Here is a 20,969-nt window from a genome sequence, read left to right on the forward strand (position 1 = left end):
TCGGGTGGACAGATTACTGGGAGGGGCTGGTGAGGACCCAGCGGTCATGGTGCACATTGGCACAAATGACAAAGTTAGAGGTAGGTGGAAGGTCCTTAAAGATGATTTCAGGGAATTAGGCTGCAAGCTGAAAGCAAGGACCTCCAACGTGGTATTTTCCAAAATACTGCCTGAACCATGTGCCACGCCAGAGAGGCAACGGGAGATTAGGGAGGTTAATAAGTGGCTCAAGAATTGGTGTAGGAAGGAGGGGTTTGGGTTCCTGCAGAACTGGGCCGACTTCTCAGTTGGCTACAGGCTCTACGCAAGGGATGGGCTGCACCTCAATGGGGAAGGTGCAGCTGTGCTGTTGGAAAAATGGCTAGAAGGTTGGAGGAGTGTTTAAACTAGGAATTGGGGGGGAGGGTATTCATTTTATAGGAGGGGAAGATAGTGCAGATAGAGACCTGGGCACAAATATGGAAGGTGGCGGTGGCATGGGGGGTGGGGCTAGAACAGTTAATAATTTAAGAAATAATAGAGCTACAGAGAGGAACATCAAGTGCATGTATACTAATGCCAGAAGCCTCGCCAACAAAATGGACGAATTAGAATTAATGTTGTTGGAGCATAATTATGACATGGTGGGGATATCTGAAACGTGGCTGGATGAGAGCCATGACTGGGCTGTTAACTTGCAGGGCTATAGCCTGTTCAGAAATGACCGTACAGATAAGCGAGGGGGAGGGGTGTGTCTATATGTAAAATCGTCCTTAAAACCCATCCTGCGTGATAATATAGGTGAATTTAATGAAAATGTAGAGTCCCTGTGGGTGGAGATAAGGGAAGAGGGAAAAAATAACAAATTACTGATAGGGGTTTGTTATAAATCTCCAAACATAATGGAAGCAATGGAGAATATCCTCGTAAAGCAAATAGATGAAGCTGCGACTCAAGGAGAAGTCATTATTATGGGGGACTTCAACTACCCTGAAATAGATTGGGGAACAGAAACCTGCAGTTCCAGCAAAGGTAATCGGTTTTTGACAACTATGAGAGACAATTACCTTTCACAACTGGTTCAGGACCCAACAAGAAGGGGGCACTGCTAGACCTAATATTAACCAACAGGCCAGACCGCATAGCAAATGTAAGGGTTGGGGGTCACTTGGAGAATAGTGATCACAAAATAATAAGTTTTCATGTATCCTTTAATAAGATGTGTAGTAGAGGGGTTACAAGGACACTAAATTTCAGGAGGGCAAATTTCCAACGGATGAGAGAGGATCTCGGTGCAATTAACTGTGACTAGAGTTGAGCGACCTTGACCTTTTTAGAGTCGAGCCGGGTTTCGCGAAACCCGACTATCTCAAAAGTCGGGTCGAGTGAAATCGGCCGATTATGACGTAAAGTCGGGATCGACCGAAACACGAAACCCAATGCAAGTCAATGGGGCAGCATAGTCGGGAGTGAGTGGGGGCCAGGAAAACACCTAGAGTGCCCATTTTAATGTCAAAACCATCCATTCTTCTTAATGAAGCTTGTCAAGCGTAATTTACCTTATAATAATTGGAAGGCATTTGAAATTGGGGTTCATTTGGCTAAAGTTGTGGTGGGTAGGGCTGGTTCAAGTAATTAGTGGGCCCAGGAAATCTGGACCACGTCACGGCAGTGGAGCAGGGAGAGGTAAGTATTTCAACTTTGCAAGTGCTGTGAACCTGAGCAAGCAGGGGGGGCCCACTCGTTGGCATTGGCACTGGCACAGGGCCCCTCAAAGTACAGCGGTGTTTGCACGGCGGGGGCGCCTCCCACCGGCAGCAACACTTTTGCGTACTATGAGAGGCCCTGTGCCAGTGACGTCGCCAACTAGTATTCCTCCCCCCACCTGATGAAGGAACCTGCACTTTCATCTGCACCTTCCTGTTTGTCCCCGTGTAAGGTGGTATGGTATGCGGGAAGGGGGACCTGACTTTCAGCAGGGTCACAATCTTGCAGTGTAGCGTGCACGGGAAATGTTGCGTTATGGGTCAATGTACCAGCAGACTCATCTATCACTGGCTGGGCAATGGGCAGGATGAGGAGGAAACACAGATATAGGCCCAAAGAATAAAGTGGGCTAAATGCAGTTCAAAATTGGTAACACAGGACTAATCAAGGGGCATTGCAGTGGAGGACAACTGGAATGAGAGGCTGACACAGAGAGTAGGCCCAAATCAGTAAGTAGTCGAAATCCAGTTCAAAATTGGCAACAGTAGTAAACAGGCGGAACAGCTTTGTTCAGTGGAGGAGAACAGCAAGGAGTGGCAGACACCGATAGTAGGCCCCAACCCAACTAGTAGGCCAAATGCAGTCTAACATTAACAACTACTTAACGAGCGCCTGAAAACGGAATTTCAGGACAGGAAACCAGGAGAACAGCAAGGAGCGGCAGACACCGATAGTAGGCCCCAAACCAACTAGTACGCCAAATACAGTTGTTCCGTTTAACCACAATTTAATGAGAGCCTGAAGATAGAAGTTCAGGAAAGGCAACCTGGAGAACACCTTGGAGTGGAACACACCATCTCTCTACACCCCATACCCAATTTGTAGGCCTAATGCAGCGTAGTTTCCATCAACTACTAAACGAGAGCATGATGATCGAAGCATTGGCGAGGAAACCTGGGGAACACCTTGGAGTGGAACACACCATCTCTCTACAGTGGAACACACCATCTCTCTACACCCCATACCCAATTTGTAGGCCTAATGCAGCGTAGTTTCCAACAACTACTAAACGAGAGCCGGAAGATCGAAGTTCAGGAAAGGCAACCTGGAGAACACCTTGGAGTAGAACACACCATCTCTCTACACCCCATACCCAATTTGTAGGCCTAATGCAGCGTAGTTTCCAACAACTACTAAACGAGAGCCGGAAGATCGAAGCTCAGGAAAGGCAACCTGGGGAACACCTTGGAGTGGAACACACCATCTCTCTACACCCCATACCCAATTTGTAGGCCCAATGCAGCGTAGTTTCCAACAACTACTAAACGAGAGCATGATGATCGAAGCATTGGCGAGGAAACCTGGGGAACACCTTGGAGTGGAACACACCATCTCTCTACACCCCATACCCAATTTGTAGGCCTAATGCAGCGTAGTTTCCAACAACTACTAAACGAGAGCATGATGATCGAAGCATTGGCGAGGAAACCTGGGGAACACCTTGGAGTGGAACACACCATCTCTCTACAGTGGAACACACCATCTCTCTACACCCCATACCCAATTTGTAGGCCTAATGCAGCGTAGTTTCCAACAACTACTAAACGAGAGCCGGAAGATCGAAGCTCAGGAAAGGCAACCTGGGGAACACCTTGGAGTGGAACACACCATCTCTCTACACCCCATACCCAATTTGTAGGCCCAATGCAGCGTAGTTTCCAACAACTACTAAACGAGAGCCGGAAGATCGAAGCTCAGGAAAGGCAACCTGGGGAACACCTTGGAGTGTAACAAACCCTCTCTCTACACCACGGAAGGGCTGATTCTTAGGAAGGAAGGCTGTCGGAAAGAAGCAGGGCGCGTCCGAGGGTGATTATATTCTTATTAGGTATATACTCACCCTCGGACGCGCCCTGCTTCTTTATTTGTAATGAATGTTTATTTGCAATGTGGTTTTGACTTACTCTATTTTTTTGGTAAATATTAAATAATGATTTTATTATTTTCATTGTTTTGCATCTTCTTGGCAATAATATAAAGAAGACGCGACAGGACAACACTCAGTGGATGCCATATCTGTGTTTAAAATTGAATAAACCTTTCAGTTAACTACTTGCAGGAGAAAGTTATTGTAGCTGGTGGCCATTTTTAGTACTGTACCAGATTTTTGTTGTATGTGTTTGTTTTTAATGTTAAAATGTCTGCATTTGATATCTCTCCAGTATTTTCTTTTTTATAAGCAAAATACTTATTTTTATATTTTCTGATGTTGGTTCCAGTGGTACACGGGCAGCAGTGGTGTGGTCAGTGGAAGACTAGTGGAAGGAGTGACCGCAGACAGGCATCAAAGGCCTAAAATAATAACACATGGCTGTAGGCAATTTTAAATTGGTTCCAGGGGTACACGGGCAGCAGTGGTGTGGTCAGTGGAGGCCTAGTGGAAGGAGTGACCACAGACAGGCATCGAAGGCCTAAAATAATAACACATGGCTGTAGGCAATTTTAAATTGGTTCCAGGGGTACACGGGCAGCAGTGGTGTGGTCAGTGGAGGCCTAGTGGAAGGAGTGACCGCAGACAGGCATCGAAGGCCTAAAATAATACCACATGGCTGTAGGCAATTTTAAATTGGTTCCAGGGGTACACGGGCAGCAGTGGTGTGGTCAGTGGAGGCCTAGTGGAAGGAGTGACCGCAGACAGGCATCGAAGGCCTAAAATAATAACACATGGCTGTAGGCAATTTTAAATTGGTTCCAGGGGTACACGGGCAGCAGTGGTGTGGTCAGTGGAGGCCTAGTGGAAGGAGTGACCGCAGACAGGCACCGAAGGCCTAAAATAATAACACATGGCTGTAGGCAATTTTAAATTGGTTCCAGGGGTACACGGGCAGCAGTGGTGTGGTCAGTGGAGGCCTAGTGGAAGGAGTGACCGCAGACAGGCATCGAAGGCCTAAAATAATAACACATGGCTGTAGGCAATTTTAAATTGGTTCCAGGGGTACACGGGCAGCAGTGGTGTGGTCAGTGGAGGCCTAGTGGAAGGAGTGACCGCAGACAGGCATCGAAGGCCTAAAATAATAACACATGGCTGTAGGCAATTTTAAATTGGTTACAGGGGGACACGGGCAGCTGTGGTGTGGTCAGTGGAGGCCTAGTGGAAGGAGTGACCACAGACAGGCATCGAAGGCCTAAAATAATAACACATGGCTGTAGGCAATTTTAAATTGGTTCCAGGGGTACACGGGCAGCAGTGGTGTGGTCAGTGGAGGCCTAGTGGAAGGAGTGACCGCAGACAGGCACCGAAGGCCTAAAATAATAACACATGGCTGTAGGCAATTTTAAATTGGTTCCAGGGGTACACGGGCAGCAGTGGTGTGGTCAGTGGAGGCCTAGTGGAAGGAGTGACCACAGACAGGCATCGAAGGCCTAACATAACAAAAATGTCAATACAATGGTATTGTCAGTGGCAGGCATTGAAGGATGTAAGCGCATAGACTAAACATTGGTGGAGCTGTGAGATAATTTTGCAAGTGGTAGAGCACTGTTTGAGCTGGGGGGGGGGAAACTGTCTTGTGGCCGGCGGTACAGGCCCAGGGCCCCTCATAATACAACGGTGTGTCTGACGTTGGGTGCGCACCACCACCGCCAGAGACACTTTATTGTACTAGGAGGGACCCAGTGGCAGTGCCGTCGACCAAAAGCGGGCTCACCCACCTCTTCAGACAAACTGCACTCTCACGGGTGCTGTCGCCAAGTGTCGATACCACGGCCCCGTGTGGGGAGTTTGGCCATTTAGTGAGGTGTAAACATGTCGTATGCTGGACAATCAGATGCAGAAAATTACGAGATTGGAAAAGGCATTCAGAATAGTCCACAGGCAAGACCTTTTCATAGGAAAGCTAGGTGTCAGCCGGGCAAGGTGGGGCAAAAGATTTCGAAATCCAGTTGTGGTTCATTTTAATGAAGGTTAGATCATCTACATTTTGGGTAGCCAGACGAGTCCTTTTTTCTGTTAGTATTGAACCTGCAGCACTGAATACTCTTTCTGATAGGACACTAGCTGCCGGGCAAGCAAGCTCCTGCAATGCATATTCTGCCAATTCTGGCCAGGTGTCTAATTTTGATGCCCAGTAATCAAATGGGAATGACGGTTGAGGGAGAACATCGATAAGGGATGAAAAATAGTTTGTAACCATACTGGACAAATGTTGTCTCCTGTCACTTTGAATTGATGCTGCAGTACCTGTCCTGTCTGCGGTCATAACAAAATCACTCCACAACCTGGTCAGAAAACCCCTCTGGCCAACGCCACTTCTGATTTCTGCCCCTCTAACTCCTCTGGTCTGCTGGCCCCTGCAGCTCGTGTGAGAACGATCACGGGCGCTGTGTGCAGGGAATGCCAGAAGCAAACGGTCAACAAGAGTTGATTGTTTGGTTGCTAATATTAGTTCCAAGTTCTCATGTGGCATTATATTTTGCAATTTGCCTTTATAGCGAGGATCAAGGAGGCAGGCCAACCAGTAATCGTCATCATTCATCATTTTAGTTATGCGTGTGTCCCTTTTGAGGATACGTAAGGCATAATCCGCCATGTGGGCCAAAGTTCCAGTTCTCAAATCTGCGGTTGTGCTTCGTTGAGGGGCAGTTTCAGGCAAATCCACGTCACTTGTGTCCCTCAAAAAACCAGAACCCGGCCTTGCCGCGCCACCAATTTCCAGTGGCCCCGGAAAAGCTTCCTCATTAAAAATATAATCATCCCCATCATCCTCCTCGTCCTCCTCCTCCTCTTCGCCCGCTACCTCGTCCTGTACACTGCCCTGGCCAGACAATGGCTGACTGTCATCAAGGCTTTCCTCTTCCTCAGCTGCAGACGCCTGATCCTTTATGTGCGTCAAACTTTGCATCAGCAGACGCATTAGGGGGATGCTCATGCTTATTATGGCGTTGTCTGCACTAACCAGCCGTGTGCATTCCTCAAAACACTGAAGGACTTGACACATGTCTTGAATCTTCGACCACTGCACACCTGACAACTCCATGTCTGCCATCCTACTGCCTGCCCGTGTATGTGTATCCTCCCACAAAAACATAACAGCCCGCCTCTGTTCACACAGTCTCTGAAGCATGTGCAGTGTTGAGTTCCACCTTGTTGCAACGTCTATGATTAGGCGATGCTGGGGAAGGTTCAAAGAACGCTGATAGGTCTGCATACGGCTGGAGTGTACGGGCGAACGGCGGATATGTGAGCAAAGTCCACGCACTTTGAGGAGCAGGTCGGATAACCCCGGATTACTTTTCAGGAAGCACTGCACCACCAGGTTTAAGGTGTGAGCCAGGCAAGGAATGTGTTTCAGTTGGGAAAGGGAGATGGCAGCCATGAAATTCCTTCCGTTATCACTCACTACCTTGCCTGCCTCAAGATCTACAGTGCCCAGCCACGACTGCGTTTCTTTCTGCAAGAACTCGGACAGAACTTCCGCGGTGTGTCTGTTGTCGCCCAAACACTTCATAGCCAATACAGCCTGCTGACGTTTGCCAGTAGCTGCCCCATAATGGGAGACCTGGTGTGCAACAGTGGCAGCTGCGGATGGAGTGGTTGTGCGACTGCGGTCTGTGGACGAGCTCTCGCTTCTGCAGGAGGACGAAGAGGAGGAGGAGGGGGTGCGAACGGCTACAGCCAATTGTTTCCTAGACCGTGGGCTAGGCAGAACTGTCCCAAACTTGCTGTCCCCTGTGGACCCTGCATCCACCACATTTACCCAGTGTGCCGTGATGGACACGTAACGTCCCTGGCCATGCCTACTGGTCCATGCATCTGTTGTCAGGTGCACCTTTGTGCTCACAGATTGCCTGAGTGCATGGACGATGCGCTCTTTAACATGCTGGTGGAGGGCTGGGATGGCTTTTCTGGAAAAAAAGTGTCGACTGGGTAGCTCGTAGCGTGGTACAGCGTAGTCCATCAGGGCTTTTAAAGCTTCGCTTTCAACTAACCGGTAGGGCATCATCTCTAACGAGATTAGTCTAGCTATGTGTGCGTTCAAACCCTGTGTACGCGGATGCGAGGCTAAGCACTTCCTTTTTCTAACCATAGTCTCATGTAGGGTGAGCTGGACTGGAGAGCTGGAGATCGTGGAACTAGCGGGGGTGCCGGTGGACATGGCAGACTGAGAGACGGTGGGAGATGGTATTGTTGCCACCGGTGCCCTAGATGCAGTGTTTCCTACTACGAAACTGGTGATTCCCTGACCCTGACTGCTTTGGCCTGGCAAAGAAACCTGCACAGATACTGCAGGTGGTGCGGAAAATGGTGGCCCTACACTGCCGGAAGGGATGTTGCGTTGCTGACTAGCTTCATTGGCCGAGGGTGCTACAACCTTAAGGGACGTTTGGTAGTTAGTCCAGGTTGCAAATGCATGGTGGTTAAATGTCTATGCATGCAACTTGTATTGAGACTTTTCAGATTCTGTCCTCTGCTTAAGGTAGTTGAACATTTTTGACAGATGACTTTGCGCTGATCAATTGGATGTTGTTTAAAAAAATGCCAGACTGCACTCTTTCTAGCATCGGATACCTTTTCAGGCATTGCAGACTGAGCTTTAACCGGATGGCCACGCTGTCCTCCAACAGGTTTTGGCTTTGCCACGCGTTTTGGGCAAGATACGGGCCCGGCAGATGGAACCTGTTGCGATGTTGATGCCTGCTGCGGCCCCTCCTCCTCCGCTTCAGAACTGCTGCCGCCTGCACCCTGTTCCCCCAATGGCTGCCAATCGGGGTCAAGAACTGGGTCATCTATTACCTCTTCTTGTAGCTCGTGTGCAACTTCGTCTGTGTCACCGTGTCGGTCGGTGGTATAGCGTTCGTGATGGGGCAACATAGTCTCATCAGGGTCTGATTCTTGATCAGCACCCTGCGAGGGCAATGTTGTGGTCTGAGTCAAAGGACCAGCATAGTAGTCTGGCTGTGGCTGTGCATCAGTGCACTCCATGTCAGATTCAACTTGTAATGGGCATGGACTGTTAACTGCTTCACTTTCTAAGCCAGGGACGGTATGTGTAAAGAGCTCCATGGAGTAACCCGTTGTGTCGCCTGCTGCATTCTTCTCTGTTGTTGTTTTTGCTGAAGAGGACAAGGAAGCGACTTGTCCCTGACCGTGAACATCCACTAACGACGCGCTGCTTTGACATTTACCAGTTTCACGAGAGGAGGCAAAAGAGCTAGAGGCTGAGTCAGCAAGATAAGCCAAAACTTGCTCTTGCTGCTCCGGCTTTAAAAGCGGTTTTCCTACTCCCAGAAAAGGGAGCGTTCGAGGCCTTGTGTAGCCAGACGACGAACCTGGCTCCACAGCTCCAGACTTAGGTGCAATATTTTTTTTCCCACGACCAGCTGATGCTCCACCACTACCACTACCCTCATTACCAGCTGACAATGAACGCCCCCGGCCACGACCTCTTCCACCAGACTTCCTCATTGTTTTAAAAACGTAAACAAACTAACGGTATTTGTTGCTGTCACACAAATTACACGGTGAGCTATAACTTCAGTATGATTTAGCTACCCCTTTACAGGTGAGTGAGACCACAACGAAAATCAGGCACAATGTTACACACTCTGTTGTTGGTGGCAACAAATGAGAGAGATGCCACACACGCAGGACTGTCACTGAAGCACAAATGTAAATATTAATCTCCCACTGATTTGATTTTTTTTTTTTTTTTTAAGGGAGACTTTAGGAAAAAAAAATAATAGAATAAAATGATTTTTTCAGGAAGAATTTAGAAACCAAATAAAATAAAATGATTTTTTCAGGGAGAATTTAGAAAACAAATAAAACAAAAAAAGGCTTTCTATGGCCCACTGAGTGAGAGATGACGCACACAGGAGTCAGGAGTGGCACACAAGCCCAGAGGCCAATATTTATCTCCCACTGATTGATGTAGTGATTTTTTCAGGTAGATTTTGGAACCCAAATCAAGCTAAAAAAAATAATAGGCTTTCTATGGCCCACAATTGGAGAGAGAGAGAGAGATGGCACACCCAGGACTCAAGACTGGCACACAAGCAGAAAGGGCAATATTAATCTCCCACTGATTTGTTTTTTTTTGTTTTTTTTTCAGGGAGACTTTAGGAAAAAAAAAAAATAATAAAATGATTTTTTCAGGAAGAATTTAGAAACCAAATAAAATAAAATGATTTTTTCAGGGAGAATTTAGAAAACAAATAAAACAAAAAAAGGCTTTCTATGGCCCACTGAGTGAGAGATGATGCACACAGGTGTCAGGAGTGGCACACAAGCCCAGAGGCCAATATTTATCTCCCACTGATTGATGTAGTGATTTTTTCAGGTAGATTTTGGAACCCAAATCAAGCTAAAAAAATAATAGGCTTTCTATGGCCCACAATTGGAGAGAGAGAGAGAGATGGCACACCCAGGAGTCAAGACTGGCACACAAGCAGAAAGGGCAATATTAATCTTCCACTGATTTGTTTTTTTTTGTTTTTTTTCAGGGAGACTTTAGGAAAAAAAAATAATAGAATAAAATGATTTTTTCAGGAAGAATTTAGAAACCAAATAAAATAAAATGATTTTTTCAGGGAGAATTTAGAAAACAAATAAAACAAAAAAAGGCTTTCTATGGCCCACTGAGTGAGAGATGACGCACACAGGAGTCAGGAGTGGCACACAAGCCCAGAGGCCAATATTTATCTCCCACTTTTTTTTTTTTGTTCCAGGGAAAATTTATAAACCCAATAAAAAAAATTATAAATAGGCTTTCTATGGCCCACTATCTGAGAGACAGAGAGAGATGGCACGCTTAGGACTGGCACACAAGCCCAAAGGCCAATATTAATCTCCCTTTTTTTTTAAGGGAGAATTTATAAAACCAAAAAAAAATAAATAAATAGGCTTTCTATGGCCCACTATTTGTGAGAGAGATGGCACGCTCAGGACTGGCACACAAGCCCAGAGGCCAATATTAATCTCCCACTTTTTTTTTTTTTTCCAGGGAAAATTTATAAACCCAATAAAAAAAAAAATAAATAAATAGGCTTTCTATGGCCCACTATCTGAGAGAGAGAGATGGCACGCTTAGGACTGGCACACAAGCCCAAAGGCCAATATTAATCTCCCACTGATTGATTTATTGATTTTTTCAGGTAGAATTTAGAACCCAAATAAAGCAAAAAAAAAAAAAAATGGGCTTTCTATGGCCCACTGAGTGAGTGATGATGCACACAGGAGTCAAGAGTGGCACACAAGCCCTGAGGCCAATATTTTTCTCCCACTGATTGATGTAGTGATTTTTTCAGGTAGATTTTAGAACCAAAATCAAGCAAAAAAATAAATAGGCTTTCTATGGCCCACTGAGTGAGAGATGACACAGACAGGGATGGCACTCTAGCAGAAATGTCAATCTTAATCTCCCACAAAAAAAAAAACAAAAAACCAGGGAGTGTCCTTCAATTACTATCTCCCTGCAGTAATCTCAGCCAGGTATGGCAGGCAGCAATAAGGAGTGGACTGATGCACAAATTAAATAAAAAGTGTGTGCAAACAAAAAAGATAGCTGTGCAGAAAGGAAGGAACAAGAGGATTTGTGCTTTGAAAAAAGCAGTTGGTTTGCACAGCGGCGTACACACAGCAATGCAGCTATCAGGGAGCCTTCTAGGGCAGCCCAATGAGCTACAGCGCTGAGGGGAAAAAAAAAAAAAATGTAGCTTCCACTGTCCCTGCACACCGAAGGTGGTGTTGGGCAGTGGAAATCGCTACAGCACAAGCGGTTTGGTGGTTAATGGACCCTGCCTAACGCTATCCCTGCTTCTGACGAAGCGGCAGCAACCTCTCCCTAAGCTCAGATCAGCAGCAGTAACATGGCGGTCGGCGGGAACGCCCCTTTATAGCCCCTGTGACGCCGCAGACAGCAAGCCAATCACTGCAATGCCCTTCTCTAAGATGGTGGGGACCAGGACCTATGTCATCACGCTGCCCACACTCTGCGTTTACCTTCATTGGCTGAGAAATGGCGCTTTTCGCGTCATTGAAACGCGACTTTGGCGCGAAAGTCGTGTACCGCATGGCCGACCCCGCACAGGGGTCGGATCGGGTTTCATGAAACCCGACTTTGCCAAAAGTCGGCGACTTTTGAAAATGAACGACCCGTTTCGCTCAACCCTAACTGTGACGATATCCTGAGACATAAAAATACACAAAGTAAATGGGAGACGTTTATTAGCATCCTGGATAGGACCTGTGCACAGTATATACCGTATGGGAATAAACATACTAGAAATAGGAGGAAACCAATATGGCTAAATAGAGCTGTAAGGGGCGCAATAAGTGACAAAAAGAAAGCATTTAGAGAATTAAAGGAAGTGTGTAGTGATGAGGTATTAAATAAATATAGAAAATTAAATAAATTCTGTAAAAAGCAAATCAAGGCAGCAAAGATTGAGACAGAGAGACTCATTGCCAGAGAGAGTAAAAATAATCCCAAAATATTCTTTAACTACATAAATAGTAAGAAACTAAAAACTGATAGTGTTGGCCCCCGTAAAAATAGTCTGGGTGAAATGGTGGATGAGGATGAGGAAAAAGCCAATATGCTAAATGACTTTTTTTCGTCAGTATTTACACAAGAAAATCCCATGGCAGACAATATGATCAGTGATAATAATTCCCCATTAAATGTCACCTGCTTAACCCAGCAGGAAGTGCGGCGGCGTCTAAAAATCACGAAAATTGACAAATCTCCGGGCCCGGATGGGATACACCCTCGAGTACTGCAGGAATTAAGTACAGTCATTGATAGACCATTATTTATAATCTTTAAAGACTCCATAATAACAGGGTCTGTACCACAGGACTGGCGTGTAGCAAATGTGGTGCCAATATTCAAAAAGGGGACAAAAACTGAACTCGGAAATTATAGGCCAGTAAGCTTAACCTCTACTGTGGGTAAAATCCTGGAGGGCATTCTAAGGGATGCTATACTGGAGTATCTGAAGAGGAATAACCTCATGACCCAGTATCAGCACGGGTTTACTAGGGACCGTTCATGTCAGACTAATTTGATCAGTTTCTATGAAGAGGTAAGTTCCGGACTGGACCAAGGGAACCCAGTGGATGTAGTGTATATGGACTTTTCAAAAGTTTTTGATACGGTGCCACACAAAAGGTTGATACATAAAATGAGAATAATGGGGATAGGGGAAAATATGTGTAAGTGGGTTGAGAGCTGGCTCAGGGATAGGAAACAAAGGGTGGTTATTAACCCCTTCCCGACCTTTGACGCATACGCTGCGTCATGAAAGTCGGTGCCATTCCGACCCATGACGCAGCATATGCGTCATGGAAAGATCGCGTCCCTGCAGGCTGGGTGAAAGGGTTAACTCCCATTTCACCCGATCTGCAGGGACAGGGGGAGTGGTAGTTTAGCCCAGGGGGGGTGGCTTCACCCCCTCGTGGCTACGATCGCTCTGATTGGCTGTTGAAAGTGAAACTGCCAATCAGAGCGATTTGTAATATTTCACCTAAAAAACTGGTGAAATATTACAATCCAGCCATGGCCGATGCTGCAATATCATCGGCCATGGCTGGAAACACTTATGTGCACCCACCCCACCCCTCCGATCGCCCCCCCAGCCCCCCGATCTGTGGTCCGCTCCCCTCCATCCTGTGCTCCGCTCCCCCGTCCTCCTGTCCGCTTCCCCGTGCACCAATCACACCCCCTGTGCTGCAATCAAACCCCCCCGCACTCCGATCCCCCCCCCCGCACACAGCGACCCCCCCCCGTGCTCCGATCCACCCCCCCCGCACAGCGATCCCTCACCCCGTGCTCCAATCCTCCCCCGTGCTCCAATCCTCCCTCCCGTGTTCCGATCCACCCCCCCCATGATCCGATCCACCCCCCCGTGCTCCGACGCCCCCCCCGTGCCCTGATCTCCCCCCCCTTATACTTACCTGGCCGCCCGAGGTCCGTCCGTCTTCTTTCCTGGGCGCCGCCATCTTCCAAAATGGCGGGCGCATGTGCAGTGCGCCCGCCGAATCTGCCGGCCGGCAGATTCGTTCCAGAGTGAATTTTGATCACTGAGATATATCCTATCTCAGTGATCAAAATAAAAAAAATAGTTAATGACCCCCCCCTTTGTCACCCCCATAGATAGGGACAATAAAAAAAATAAAGAATTTTTTTTTTTTTTCACTAAGGTTGGGGTAAGAACCAGGGTTAGGGTTAGGGTTAGGGGTAGGGTTAGGGGTAGGGTTAGGGTTAGGGGTAGGGTTAGGGGTAGGGGTAGGGTTAGGGCTAGGGTTAGGGGTAGGGGTAGGGTTAGGGGTAGGGTTAGGGGTAGGGTTAGGGTTAGGGTTAGGGTTTCGGTATGTGCACACGTATTCTGGTCCTATGCGGATTTTTCCGCAGCGGATTTGAAAAATCCACAGTGCTAAACCGCTGCCGATTTATCGTGGATTTACCGCGGTTTTTCTGCGCATTTCACTGCGGTTTTACAACTGCGATTTTCTATTGGAGCAGTTCTAAAACCGCTGCGGAATCCGCAGAAAGAAGTGACATGCTGCGGAATGTAAACCGCTGCGTTTCCGTGCAGTTTTTCCGCAGCATGTGTACAGCGATTTTTGGTTCCCATAGGTTCACATTGAACTGTAAACTCATGGGAAACTGCTGCGGATCCGCAGCGTTTTCCGCAGCGTGTGCACATACCTTTAGAATTAGGCTATGTGCACACGGTGCGGATTGGCCGCTGCGGATCCGCAGCAGTGTTCCATCGGGTTTACAGTACCATGTAAACATATGGAAAACCAAATCCGCTGTGCCCATGGTGCAGAAAATACCGCGCGGGAACGCTGCGTTGTATTTTCCGCAGCATGCCAATTCTTTGTGCGGATTCCGCAGCGTTTTACACCTGTTCCTCAATAGGAATCCACAGGTGAAATCCGCACAAAAAACACTGGAAATCCACGGTAAATCCACAGGTAAAACGCAGTGCCTTTTACCCGCGGATTTTTCAAAAATGATGCTGAAAAATCTCATACGAATCCGCAACGTTGGCACATAGCCTTAGAGTTGGGTTGGAATTAGGGTTGTGGTTAGGGTTAGGGGTGTGTTGGGGTTAGGGTTGTGGTTAGGGGTGTGTTGGGGTTAGGGTTGTGATTAGGGTTACGGCTACAGTTGGGATAAGGGTTAGGGGTGTGTTGGAGGTAGAATTGAGGGGTTTCCACTGTTTAGGCACTTCAGGGGGTCTCCAAACGCAACATGGCGCCACCATTGATTCCAGCCAATCTTGTATTCAAAAATTCAAATGGTGCTCCCTCACTTCCGAACCCCGACGTGTGCCCAAACAGTGGTTTACCCCCACATATGGGGTACCAGCATACTCAGGACAAACTGCGCAACAATTACTGGGGTCCAATTTCTCCTGTTACCCTTGAAAAATAAAAAATTGCTTGCTAAAACATCATTTTTGAGGAAAGAAAAATGATTTTTTATTTTCACGGCTCTGCGTTGTAAACGTCTGTGAAGCACTTGGGGGTTCAAAGTGCTCACCACATATCTAGATAAGTTCCTTGGGGGGTCTAGTTTCCAAAATGGGGTCACTTGTGGGGGGTTTCTACTGTTTAGGCACACCAGGGGCTCTGCAAACGCAACGTGACGCCCGCAGACCATTCCATCAAAGTCTGCATTTCAAAAGTCACTACTTCCCTTCTGAGCCCCCACGTGTGCCCAAACAGTGGTTTACCCCCACACATGGGGTATCAGCGTACTCAGGAGAAACTGGACAACAACTTTTGTGGTCCAATTTCTCCTGTAACCCTTGGGAAAATAAAAAATTCTGGGCTAAAAAATTATTTTTGAGGAAAGAAAACGTATTTATTATTTTCACTGCTCTGTGTTATTAACTTCTGTGAAGCACTTGGGGGTTCAAAGTGCTCACCTCACATCTAGATAAGTTCCTTTCGGGGTCTAGTTTCCAAAATGGGGTCACTTGTGGGGGGTTTCTACTGTTTAGCCACATCAGGGGCTCTGCAAACGCAACGTGACGCCCGCAGAGCATTCCATCAAAGTCTGCATTTCAAAACGTCACTACTTCACTTCCGAGCCCCAGCATGTGCCTAAACAGTGGTTTACCCCCACATATGGGGTATCAGCGTACTCAGGAGAAACTGGACAACAACTTTTGGGGTCAAATTTCTCCTGTTACCCTTGGGAAAATAAAAAATTGCGGGCTAAAATTCATTTTTGAGAAAATAATTTTTTTTTTTTATTTTCATGGCTCTGCGTTATAAACTTCTGTGAAGCACTTGAGGGTTCAAAGTGCTCACTACACATCTAGATTAGTTCCTTTGGGGGTCTAGTTTCCAAAATGGGGTAATTTGTGGGGGATCTCCAATGTTTAGGCACACAGGGGCTCTCCAAACGCGACATGGTGTCCGCTAATGATTGGAGATAATTTTCCATTTAAAAAGCCAAATGGCGTGCCTTCCCTTCTGAGCCCTGCCGTGCGCCCAAACAGTGGTTTACCCCCACATATGGGGTATCTGCATACTCAGGACAAACTGGACAACAACATTTGTGGTCCAATTTCTCCTATTACCATTGGCAAAATAGGAAATTCCAGGCTAAAAAATCATTTTTGAGAAAAGAAAAATTATTTTTTATTTTCATGGCTCTGCATTATAAACTTCTGTGAAGCACCTGGGGGTTTAAAGTGCTCAGTATGCATCTAGATAAGTTCCTTGGGGGGTCTAGTTTCCAAAATGGGGTCACTTGTGGGGGAGCTCCATTGCATAGGCACACAGGGGCTCTCCAAATGCGACATGGTGTCCGCTAACAATTGGAGCTAATTTTCCATTCAAAAAGTTAAAAGGCGCGCCTTCCCTTCCGAGCCCTGCCGTGTGCCCAAACAGTGGTTTACCCCCACATATGAGGTATCGGCGTACTCGGGAGAAATTGCTCAACAAATTTTAGGATCCATTTTATCCTATTGCCCATGTGAAAATGAAAAAATTGAGGCGAAAATACATTTTTTGTGAAAAAAAAGTACTTTTTCATTTTTACGGATCAATTTGTGAAGCACCTGAGGGTTTAAAGTGCTCACTAGGCATCTAGATAAGTTCCTTGGGGGGTCCAGTTTCCAAAATGGGGTCACTTGTGGGGGAGCTCCAATGTTTAAGCACACAGGGTCTCTCCAAACGCGACATGGTGTCCGCTATCGATGGAGATAATTTTTCATTCAAAAAGTCAAATGGCGCTCCTTCCCTTCCGAGCCTTACCATGTGCCCAAACAGTGGTTTACCCCCACATTTGAAGTATCGGTGTACTCAGGAGAAATTGCCAAACAAATTTTAGGATCCATTTTATCCTGTTGTCCATGTGAAAATGAAAAAATTGAGGCTAAAAGAATTTTTTTGTGAAAAAAAAGTACTTTTTCATTTTTACGGATCAATTTGTGAAGCACCTGGGGGTTTAAAGGGCTCACTATGCATCTAGAAAAGTTCCTTGGGGCGTCTAGTTTCCAAAATGGGGTCACTTGTGGGGGAGCTCCAATTTTTAGGCACACGGGGGCTCTCCAAATGTGACATGGTGTCCGCTAAAGAGTGCAGCCAATTTTTCATTCAAAAAGTCAAATGGCGCTCCTTCCCTTCCAAGCCCTGCCGTGCGCCCAAACAGTGGTTTACCCCCACATATGAGGTATCAGCGTACTCAGGACAAATTGGACAACAACGTACGTGGTTCAGTTTCTCCTTTTACCATTGGGAAAATAAAAAAATTGTTGCTGAAAAATCATTTTTGTGACTAAAAAGTTAAATGTTCATTTTTTCCTTCCATGTTGCTTCTGCTGCTGTGAAGCACCTGAAGGGTTAATAAACTTCTTGAATGTGGTTTTGTGCACCTTGAGGGGTGCAGTTTTTAGAATGGTGTCACTTTTGGGTATTTTCAGCCATATAGACCCCTCAAACTGACTTCAAATGTGAGGTGGTCCCTAAAAAAAATGGTTTTGTAAATTTCGTTGTAAAAATGAGAAATCGCTGGTCAAATTTTAACCCTTATAACTTCCTAGCAAAAAAAAATTTTGTTTCCAAAATTGTGCTGATGTAAAGTAGACGTGTGGGAAATGTTATTTATTAACTATTTTGTGTCACATAACTCTCTGGTTTAACAGAATAAAAATTCAAAATGTGAAAATTGCGAAATTTTCAAAATTTTCGCCAAATTTCCGTTTTTATCACAAATAAACACAGAATTTATTGACCTAAATTTACCACTAACATGAAGCCCAATATGTCACGAAAAAACAATCTCAGAACCGCTAGGATCCATTGAAGCGTTCCTGAGTTATTACCTCATGAAGGGACACTGGTCAGAATTGCAAAAAACGGCAAGGTCTTTAAGGTCAAAATAGGCTGGGTCATGAAGGGGTTAATGGAGCACACTCGGACTGGGTAGTGGTTAGCAGAGGGGTACCACAGGGGTCAGTATTGGGTCCTCTTCTTTTTAACATATTTATTAATGACCTTGTAGGGGGCATTCAGAGTAGAATTTCAATATTTGCAGATGACACTAAACTCTGCAGGGTAATCAATACAGAGGAGGACAATTTTATATTACAGGATGATTTATGTAAACTAGAAGCTTGGGCTGATAAATAGTAAATGAGCTTTAATGGGGATAAATGTAAGGTCATGCACTTGGGTAGAAGTAATAAGATGAATAACTATGCGCTTAATTCTAAAACTCTGGGCAAAACCGTCAATGAAAAAGACCTGGGTGTATGGGTGGATGACAAACTCATATTCAGTGGCCAGTGTCAGGCAGCTGCTACAAAGGCAAATAAAATAATGGGATGCATTAAAAGAGGCATAGATGCTCATGAGGAGAATATAATTTTACCTCTATACAAGTCACTAGTTCGACCACACTTAGAATACTGTGCACAGTTCTGGTCTCCGGTGTATAAGAAAGACATAGCTGAACTGGAGCGGGTGCAGAGAAGAGCGACCAAGGTTATTAGAGGACTGGGGGGTCTGCAATACCAAGATAGGTTATTACACTTGGGGCTATTTAGTTTGGAAAAATAAAGACTAAGGGGTGATCTTATTTTAATGTATAAATATATGAGGGGACAGTACAAAGACCTTTCTGATGATCTTTTTAATCATAGACTTGAAACAGGGACAAGGGGGCATCCTCTGCGTTTGGAGGAAAAAAGGTTTAAGGATAATCACAGACGCGGATTCTTTACTGTTAGAGCAGTGAGACTATGGAACTCTCTGCCGTATGATGTTGTAATGAGTGATTCATTACTTAAATTTAAGAGGGGACCGGATACCTTTCTGGAAAAGTACAATGTTACAGGGTATATACACTAGATTCCTTGATAGGGCGTTGATCCAGGGAACTAGTCTGATTGCCGTATGTGGAGTCGGGAAGGAATTTTTTTCCCCAATGTGGAGCTTACTCTTTGCCACATGGGTTTTTTTTGCCTTCCTCTGGATCAACATGTTACGGCATGTTAGGTTAGGCTATGGGTTGAACTAGATGGACTTATAGTCTTCCTTCAACCTTAACAACTATGTAACTATGTAATTTGAAAACACTTGGATTTTTTTCAGATTTTCCAGTACACTATGGGGTAGAATGAATAGTGTCATTCCAAGTACAATTCGTCCTGCAAAAAAACAAGCACTCATACAGCTAGAATGACAGAAAAAAAAGTTATAGCTCTTGGAAGACAGGGAGGAAAAAAATGGAAAATGGGCATGGCTTTAAGGGGTTAAATGGGCTGTTGGTTACCACCAATTTATCATCTGTCTATGGTGAGGTTACTTTGACATTACTAAGTCTGTCTTTGTGCTAAAGAGTTTGAAATTGGCTGGATACAGTCCTAGGAGACCTCAGAGTGTTCTACACATCATCTTGGGGAAGTTGGAGGCTTTGCAGTATTGCAATTTACGGTGGATTGATTGATTAATTGCAAATTGAATTTCTTTGGCAAAATTCTTTGAACCTGGGTGAATTCAGATTTTTTTAAAAATGTGATCATCTTTAGAAATACCCCATTTTGAGCAGCGCTTATAATACTGCACAGAACGCCAACTGGAACACACATATGAGGCAGGAACACAACGTTGTACAATGCAGCTATCTGCCTGCACTATGGCATGAATAGAGAACTTGAGTATGGGCGCAGTCAGATGGCCGTATAACACACAACGAGGATCGCATCACAATGCTCAGAATGGCTCAGGTCAGGAGAGCCGCCAGCCATTCTGAGCATTGCCATGCAATGGTCGTGTGTTTTATAAGGCCCTCTGCCTGCACCCTAGCTGTGAGCGGCGGCTGGCTTGTTTGTCTTCCCAGTCCGACACTGTTGTTGTACATAGCAGTCTGGTTGTGAAACACAAGTCAGCAACCACACAGTTACTGCTCAGTGCCCAGCATGTTTTCAGCCATAGAGCAAGTAGGCAGCTGCATCTTTGAATGTTCTGATCGGCCTTCTGCACAGCGTTATGAGCGCTACTCAGAATGGGTTCTGTCTTATGTGCTTCTGGGTCTAGTCTGGAGTTCAGAAAACATCTGCTCATAATTGATCATTGCAGAAGAAACCTGCTGATTTGTTGAAATACATGGTGAGCTTGAGATAAAAATAACAAAAATGATGCTTGAAATACAATTGTATTTCTAAAGTTTATATTTTTTCCAAGATCTTTTACATAGGATGGATTTCTTATCATGGTAGCATCACTTTAATTCACATTTAGCAGATTTGCTACACACATTTCTATGATTGAAGGCAAGTTCAGTATGTGTGTCTGAGGTTTTTTCAGTGGTAAGACCTCGTTTTCTTCAAACTCCATCCAGATTAACAGGATAGTCATATAATTGACGCAACAAATCTGTGCAAGTGAATTAACCTTATGGCAGGCAGAGTCCCATGGCGCTTAGCCTTAGCACGACAGCAGGTCTAAGACAAGTTGTGCAACTAAGAACATGTATCCAACTTGCGTTTGAGCAACTATTTTAGAGCTGTGGGTTGACGGTTAAAATAGGAAAATCACAGAAATACTGCTTATGATTAGCAGTCACAAATGATGTACATTGATAATTGAATATATAACTTTTCCCTTCTCCCATGATAGCACCACCAGAGAGAGGGTATCCGCATATCAAGGACAGGAAACCTACTGAATAAAAGGGCGGTACCTTTCCTCCGCATCAGTTTTGGTTTCCTTTCCTTGAAAGAACATAGAAGGAAGCAATAGAAACTAACCCAAG

Source organism: Ranitomeya imitator, chromosome 10, assembly GCF_032444005.1.
Source record: "Ranitomeya imitator isolate aRanImi1 chromosome 10, aRanImi1.pri, whole genome shotgun sequence".
Lineage (NCBI taxonomy): Eukaryota > Metazoa > Chordata > Amphibia > Anura > Dendrobatidae > Ranitomeya > Ranitomeya imitator.